Genomic DNA, 8,978 nt, shown 5'->3' on the forward strand with positions numbered 1-8,978 from the left:
TAGATGAGAAACTGAAGTCCAGGAAAGCTGGCATTGATTCCTCTGGCACCTCTTCTGCTCTCTTGGAAAAATAAGATGTGTGGTCAGGGCGCTTTGGAACATTGAACCAGAGTCATGCAACGACTAAGGGAGGCATGAGTGGGTTGGGAAGTCCTCCCTCACATCTGCCCCAAGTCCCCCAGGCTGCAGTGAGAGCCTGACATTCCACAGCTTCTCTGGGCCAGTCGGCAGCCGCCCCCCACCATGTGGCCTTGGCCCCTCCTCTACTGGGGGTCGAGAGGGGGGTGGTTCTTCTTTGTTCCCCAGGCCTCAGGGAAGCGTCCTTACCCCAGAGTGGCTGGCTGAGGTCATGGGTCTGTGCCCCCTCCCCAGGCCAGCCTGGCCATGCTGGCAGCCCCGTCAATCAGGTGCAGCCAGCTCAGCAACTGGCCTTTTATTTCCTAAATTAAAAGGGCTTGTGATTCCTGATTGAATTAAAGGCGGGAAGGTCAGCTCTGAGACCAGCAGGGAGATTTCAATCACAGGAGACTAGAGGCAGTCAGGGTGGGCAGGAGGGCAAGACACAGAGCAGACAAGGATGGGGGCAGTTGCCTCTCTCCCAGGCCAGACCTAGGTGGAGCACAACGTGAGGATGGCTAGTCTACAGCAGCCACTCCCCACAAACCTCTGGAGCATGTTGGTTTGAAGCAGAGAAATTTCATTTCCCTTTTGCCCCCTCGCACAGTCGACAACCTGCACCACTGTACTAGGAAGACTCGCTTACTTATCTATTGGTCAAATACCCTCAGAAAAGTGAATTCCACAGTGCGCCTCACTTCCTACTGACAGCAGGTTCTTTTTGGCTTCTCTCCCAGACTCCATGTTGGACCTTCAGGAGACAAGAAGGATGCAGCTTCTTGCTTTGAAGTCATAAAGGGCAGTTAGCCTGCTTTTCTTCCACCTGTGACTCAGGCTCTGGGATGCTACAAACCTCTAGTGCCTTCCCAAAGACCTGGACAGACCGGAGAGAGGATTGCAGTGAGCATGAGACCTCAGTCCTGGCTGTGTGCCCTGGGGAAAGCCCCTTTTTTGCCCTGGGACTCAGTTTCCCCTGCTGTGCAATGGGCAGCGTAGCCCTTACAGGGTTGGCCAAAGGCCTCCCCTCCCTGGATAGATAGGGTTAGGATGTGCCTTCTTGCCTGGGCTGGCAGTGAGCCCACCCTGTGTAACCGTGGGGACCCCCTGCCAAAAGACAAGTCAGGAATGGCCAGGCTTTAATCCCTGTCCCTGCCGGGTGGGTAAGGAAGCCCTGGAGTAAAGGCCCCATGTCTTCCAAGGACAGGCAAGAAGAAACAGGCTTTCCCATGGTAGGTGGGAGTGCGGTTAGACATCAGGATGAACTGACTTCCTGAATGAGGGTGGTTTCTGAAATAGATCATACAAAAGCTGTCTCTCCTTCTCGCTACCTCCCCACCTCAGCCCCTGTGGTATCTCCACGGGGGAAGCCTAAGATATAAGGGTCACTCTGCAGCTAGTGAGACTGAGGTCAGACATGGGAAAGGAATTCCGAATGGTGGGCTAGATAAGGAGTGTCATACATCATCAAAGAAGTGGTGCCCTGGGGCATATTAAAGAACTGGGGAGTCCTGGGTAGCCCCTGGGGCAGTGGAGGTGAGCTCTGGGCCTGGGTCCAGAGGGCAGGTTTCTCCTCACTGGCCTTGAGCAGGTCCTTTTCCTCTTCTGCAGATGGGAGGTGATGATGCCAGCCTAGCAAATGAGGCAGGCGCGGGCTGCCCATGGCAGGGTGATATGGTAGCTGGGAGACGGCATTGTGGGTGGCTTTTCCCTGTATATTTGGATGTTGCACACCCTTCCAAAAAGTCAACCGTATCTTATTTTTAACGCCTTGGCATGGGCTGTGCCTTTCTCACAGGCCCTTTCCAGGTGCTGTTGCAAGTACTTTACATGCACTGAACTCGTTTAATCTTCTCAACGACTGTCGTTATCCCCATTTAGAAAGGACACCAAGGCACAGAGCGGACCAGTAACTGGCCCAAGCTTAGTGGTAGCAGAGCAGCCCAGCTCCGGAGCAGTGCAGCTGTGATGGACATGTTCTGTGTCTGCGCTGTCCAACATGGTAGCCACAAGTCCCGTGTGGCTTTTAAGCACTTGCCATGTGACTCATGCAACTGGGGAGCTGGATTTTAACTTTACTTAATTTTAATTTAAATAGCCCCATGGGGCTAGTGGCTACTGTACTTCAAACTTCTGAGCCACTAGGCAGGACAGGGGCCTCCATCCACCCTCCTCCTGGCTGCTCCCAGACTTCCAGGAAGGCTCCCCCTTTCTCCCACATTCCCCTGTGAGGGCTTCATTGTCCCACCCACGTCTGCCTCCACATTCCCTACCTGCCCCAAAGGTGTCCTGGAAGGTAGGGGCAGCCCCGTGCGGTCTGAGTGAGCTCCCCGTGAGGCCTGACCCATTTCGTGCTAACAGCCACGCGTGACGCCAGGGAGAGAGCACTGCTTTCCCCCCAGAGGGGACCCAGGCCTCCTTGGTGGGCGCTTAGTGACCCAAGTCCACTGGGGAGACATGTGTGGACAGCCCTCTCACACCAAGGCCTCAAGCTGGAGGACCCCTCCCGGGTCACACCCTCTCCTGGGGCCTGAGGTCCCCGAGACTCTGATAGGGTGTTCTGACAGGCCTCCCACTATGCCCTTGAGGGCCCTGATACAGCCCTGGATGCTGGAACCACAGGAAGGGGTCAGGCATGGGCCCCAGGGGTCATGGGGGATGGGTGTTCCATTCCCTTGAGGTGAGCCCTGGGGCGACATCAGCTCTGGAAGGCTGCATGGAAGACATGGGATTCCCAGTGGGCCGTGAAGTAGGAAAAGTTGTCGGCTAGGTGGGCAGGTAGGAGGAGGCATCTGCTGCAGAAAGAAGAGCAAGGTCAGGGGCGGAGAGGCTTTTCAGTTTGGCTTCATGGCCACGTGGGAAAGAAGTGTCAAAGCTGCAGAGAGCCGGGCGAGAGGATGCAGCTGGCTAATAACACCGACGGCCACGTGCATGGAGTGCTCCTTGCAGGCCAGCACCTTCCAGACCCATCACACCTATTGTCTCATTTGGTGCTCACAACTGCCCTAAGGGTGGATATGCCAGACAAACGAGGAAGTGGAGGCTCCAAAAAAGAAAGTCACTTGCCCGAGTCCCACAGCCAGCAGGACGTGCCCTTGACAGCCTGGCCTCACCTGATGCTACATGCCCCTGCCTCCTTCCTAAGACTCTGGCACTTCATTCTGTAAACAACAGATTTTAAAGAAGGTCTGGCCAGGTTTGTGCTGACTGCTGAGTGGAGGATGAGTGGGAATGGGAAAAGCAGGAGGCAGGGAGCCAGAGCAGGAGTGGCTGCTGTAATTGGGAAATAGGAGGCCTGACCTGGGGTTCTTAGGAAGCCAGGTAAGGAGGGTGAGGGAGAGGTCGGGGCGGGGGGTGGTGGTGCGGGGCAGAGGAGGACTGAGTTAGGGAAGGAGGGGATGAGTTGAGTTTAGACCATGTTAAGTTTCAGAGGCCCTGAGAATTTCAGGGGTCGGCAGCTCAGGGAAAACGACCTGAGGCAGAAGAAAGGATTTGGAGGCCAGTGTTGACAGTTGAGGCCTTGAGTGGATTCAGGGGGAAGGGAGAGCCCAGTCTTACCCTAAGGACTTCTGGCCTCTCCAGGACCACAGAGGTGGGAGGCCTTCATGGAGATGGAGGAGGAGAACCAGGGGAACATGTGAGGTCAGTGTGCAGAGGCTCAGGCCAGGAAGATAGGAACTCAGCGGCTCCCAGCAGATTTGGTGCTCGGGAGGTCCTGGCAGGGCCTGCAGGGCAGGGACCAGGGGTGAGGGGGAGCGGAAGGCAGGCCATGTGGCGGGAAGCGGAGGTGGGGGGCATTCTCCAGGAAGAGGACAAAGATGGGACAGTGGTTAGAGGGGCGGTGGGGTGCACCTCTGGGGGTCCCCAGGCACACCCCACCACTTATACAGTCCCTGGAGCTTCAGGTCTGCCTGCCAGGCTCCCTCTGATGAGCATGGCTCCCCTGAATTCCTCCCCCACACCCTCCTCAGGGCACTTAAAGAAGTGCTGAGCCCGTTGCAGGCCCTGGGAAGGGTTTGCTGATTCACAGAGGCAGAGGGCCTAGCAGCCAGACGATGGCAGAGCCCTCTCCCTGCCCAGGGGAGGGCAGGCATCCCAGGGCCCGGGCACACGGGGCAGCCTGGAGGATGCAAGAGAAGCAGCAGCACCCTTCTCCATCCTTCACACACATTCTGTGCAGGGGTAGAGGTGGGCAAGGGCTGGCCCCAAGAACCAGGAAAAGAGAGACCCACGGATAGATGGATATCCCCTAAGGCAGAGGAGCAGAGAGTGCCAGATAAGTGGTTTTAGGACAATAGTTCTCTAGGAGAGGGCACAATCCCCGCCAGCTGAAGAATCAAGAAGGGCTCCATGGAGGAAGTGGCACGAGTGCTGGGCTGAATAGAGACAGAAGGGAAAGTGCACAGGCAGGAAATCGAGAGGCCTTGTTAGCATCTGGCAAGGGGCCCGGTTGGTTAGCCTCTTGGGTGGGGTGGCTGTGAGGTATGGAGTGACATGAGGCCAAAGGGAAGCTGGGTTCCAGGTAGAGAGAGCTTTAAACGTTCAATTAAAGAGTTTGAACTTTATCCTGTAGGCAATGGGGAGCTCTTGCAGGATTTACAGCAGGGGAGACACCTGGGGCAGGGGTGGTTGTGGGAAGGCAGCATGGTCCTCACTGGGAGAAGGAGGGAAAGGAACATCCATCAGGATCTCCCACAATCCATCTCTCCCACAAGCCGGGCTGGTAAAAATAGCTGGGAATTCCTCTGGGATAAAAATAGCTGTGGGCGGTGTGTTCACCTGCACTGACAGGTAGGAAAAGTAGGTCATGGCTGAGGGCCACCTGACAGTTCAGGAGAGGGAGCCGGATCTCCATCAGAGCAGCTGCTTCCTCCTCCACCCTTGAAGACCCAGCCCCTCTGGGCGGCTCTGAGCAAGGTCTGACCACAAGGTGGGGTCTGGAGTTGGCCCTCCCAGGCCTGCAGGCTACCCACTCTGGATCAAGGCAGGCCTGGCTTTGGGCATCTTCCGAGCATTTTCTGGGCATCTACCTTGCTTTCGCTTCATTTCTGAAATATGAGTCTGTTGCCCAAGGGCCAAGCATCTCTCTCCTAGAGCACTTGTCCACACTGGGCTTTTTTCTTGTTGTTATTATTTTTAGTTACCATTCAGTAAAATTTACTCTCTTTTCTTTCTAGTATACAGTTCTATGAATTTTAACATATGCATAGATTCCACCACAATCAGGATATAGAACAGTTCCCTCATCCCCCAAAAATCCCTTATGCTATCCCTTTATAATAAGTTACACCCTCACCACACCCATAACCCAGGCAACCACTAATCTGTTTTCCATCACTATAATTTTGTCTTTTCGAAACTGTCAAGTGAATGGAGTTATGCAGTATGTAACCTTTAGACTAGCTTCTCTCACTGAGTATAAATGCCTGTGACCCATCCAAGTTGTTGCATGCCTCAATATAGTGCCTTTTAACTGTCGAGTAGTATTCCATTGTTTGGATGTACCACACTTTATTTAACCATTCACTCACTGAAGGACATTTAGATTGTTTCCAGCTTCAGCTATTATAAGTAAAGCTGCTATGAACATTCATGAACAGGCTTTCATGTCAAGAAAAGTTTTCATTTCTCTGGGGTAAATATGTAGGTGCAGGATTGCTGGGTCACATGGGAAGCATATGTTTAACTTTACAAGAAACTAACATACCGTTTCTCGAAGTGCGTGTACCATTTTATATTCCCACCGGCAGTATATGAGGGTCCCAGTTCCTCTGCATTCTTATCAGCACTTGCTTCTGTCAACAGTTTTTATTACAGCTATCCTAATAGGTGTGCAGTGTATCTCATCAAGATTTCCACTTGTGTTTCCCTCGTGGCTAATGATGTTAAGTATCTTCTTCATGCCTTCGTCTGTCATCCTTATATCCTTATGGTAAAGTGTCTGCACAAGTCCTTTGTTCATTTTTTTAATTGGGTGGCTTATCTTCTTGCTATTGATTTTTGAGAGTTCTTTATAGAATCTGGATAGAAGTCCTTTGCTGGATGTGCGGTTTGCAGATATTTTTTCCCACTCTGCAGTTTGTCTCTTCATTCTTTTGGCAGTGTCTTTGGCACAGCAAAAGTTTTTAATTTTAATGGAGTCCAATTTATCAATTTTTCCTTTCATGAATCATGACTTTGGTATCATTTTTAAAGCCCTTCACATCACCCCAAGTCATGAAGATTTTTCACATATGTGATCTTCTAAAAGTTTTACAGTTTTATGTTTTACATTTAGATCTCTGATCCATTTTGATTTGCTCTTTGTATTTAAGTCAACGTTTACTTTTTTTGCTCATGGGTGACCAACTGCTCCAATACCATTTGTTTATTTTTTTGTTTTGTTTTGTTTTTTGGCCATGCCGCATGGCATGCGAGATCTTAGCTCCCCGACCAATGATCGAACCAGTGCCCCCTGCAGTGGAAGCGCGGAGCCTTAACCACTGGACTGCCAGGGAAGTCCCTCCAATGCCATTTGTTGAAAGGACTATCCATTCTCCACTGACACGTCTGTACCTTTGTGCATACTGATCACATTTGTATGCATCAGTTTCTGGACATTCTATTCCGTTTCATTGATCTATGTGTCTATTGATTTGCCTTGATTACTGTCTTGATGACTGTAGTTTTATGTTGTCTTAAAATTGAGTAGATTCCTCCCACTTTATTCTTTTTTTTTTTTCAAAATTGTTTTCGTTATTCTAGTTCTTCGCCTTTCCATAATTTTAGAATCCACTTGTTAATATCTAACCTCCCAAAAAATCCTACTGGAATTTTGATTGGCATTGTGTCCAATCTACAGTTCACTTTGGGAAAATTGACATCTTGAGTACATTGAATCTTCCAATTCATGGATACAGTGTATCTTTTCATTTATTTAGGTCTTCATTGATTTCTTTTTTTTTTTTTTTTTTTGGCCATGCCACATGGCATGTGGGATCTTAGTTCCACAACCAGGGATTGAACCTGTGCCCCCTACAGTGGAAGCACGGAGTCTTAACCACTGGACCGCCAGGGAAGTCCCTTCATTGATTTCTTGCAACAGCATTTTGTAGTTTTCAGTATAAAGATCCTGCATATCACACTGTTGTCTTCATTTGTTCAGCTAATACTTGCCTCCTCCACCAGACTATCAGCACCATGAGGACAGGGACCACATCCATGTTGCACACTGCTATGTTCAGTGAGCTCCCAGGGGCCCACCTGGCATGCAGCAGGCCCTCACTAAGTATCTCGGAATGAATGACAGCACTTCCGCATACCTCATCTCATATAATCTTCCCTAGATACCTACAGGATAGAGATTATACTCCTTACTTCGTGAAGGAGAAAACCAAGGCTTGGAAAGGAGCTGTGGTAAGCATTATTCTAAGACTGTCCTCAAGATTCCCACCTCCTGGCAAACCTACCCTGTAAAATCCCCTCCTCTTGAGTATGGTCGGTACCCATGAATATGATGAGGTATCATTTCTGTGATTAGATCACATTCCATGGCAAAGATGAAGGGATTTTGCAGATGTAATTAAGGTCCCTAACCAGTTGACTTTGAGTTAATGACAAGGGAGATTTTCTTGGGTGGGCCTGACCTAATCAGGTGTGCCTTTTAAATGAGAGTCTAGAGGACACAGATGAAAGAACTCAGAGGGGTTCAAAATAGCAGAGGTGCTCTCCTGTTGGCCTTGAGGAAGCAAACTGCCATGTTATGGAGAGGGTCACATGGCAGGGAACAGCAGTGGTCTCTAAGTGAGGCCCCCAGTCCCACAGCTGCAAGGAACTTGGCCTCAGATGAGATCAGAGTCCCAGCCAACACCTTGATTTCAGCCTTGTGATACCTTTAGCAGAGAACCTAGTTATGCTGTGCCCAGACTTCTGACCTACAGAAACTGTGAGATAACAGATTGGTGTGGTTTTAAGCTAAGTTTATGGTGATTTGTTATGCAGCAATAGAAAACGAGTACAAGGCCCTTTCCCAGGGTCCCAGAGCTGGGACCCATGGGTCTCCAAGCTGCCAAGCTCCCGCTCCCCACCGTTCAATCATTTCCTGATGCCTTCTCCTCTTGTGGGGGCATGAGGGCCTTCCCAGTTCATGCCTTTTGTTTTGCTTTGTTTTCTTCTTCTGTTTGGACCTCAGTGCAGAACCCTTGATCTATGATACGCATTAGTGGTCCATGCACAGCCCACTTTGATTTACATTGGTTAGTTAGTTGGTTTTAATAATGCAATAAGCATCCATAAACCGACCACCCAGAACAATAGCAAGTTCTTGACAATAACCACATCTAACCTTGGCCCCCGTATTCCTCCCCGTCCCTCCACCTGTCGTAACTCATCTGAATCTGCTATCCGTCATTCCCTTACTTAATGCTTTATAGAGTTCAATTGCATCTATATGGATTCCATAAAATTCATTTTTAAATTTTAATGGTTTTTAACTTTATAAAAAGAGTATCATGGGGAACATAATCTCTTGGGACTTTTTCCTCTCAATTTTATGTTGCCAAGATTCATGCATAACGTTGCAAGTTAGAGAAGGTCATTCGTTTTGACTGCTGTATAATATTTCATCCTGTGACCACACAGCCACATCCCATTCATCCACTCTGCTGCTGATGGGCACCTGGGTGGCTTCTAGCCCTACTATCGTCAACAGTGCTACTCTGAACATTCTTATCCAAGTCTCCTGGTTCAGTAAGCTGTTTCTGAGTCCAGGTTTGCCTGAATAAATGCAAGGGGAAGGATTTTGTTTCTTTGACACAGGGGACACAGGAGCCTAACAGAACTTCCTGCTAGGGCCCCACGCTTGACTGACTGCTCCCACTGCACTC

Source organism: Eschrichtius robustus, chromosome 12 (assembly GCF_028021215.1).
Source record: "Eschrichtius robustus isolate mEscRob2 chromosome 12, mEscRob2.pri, whole genome shotgun sequence".
Taxonomy (NCBI): domain Eukaryota; kingdom Metazoa; phylum Chordata; class Mammalia; order Artiodactyla; family Eschrichtiidae; genus Eschrichtius; species Eschrichtius robustus.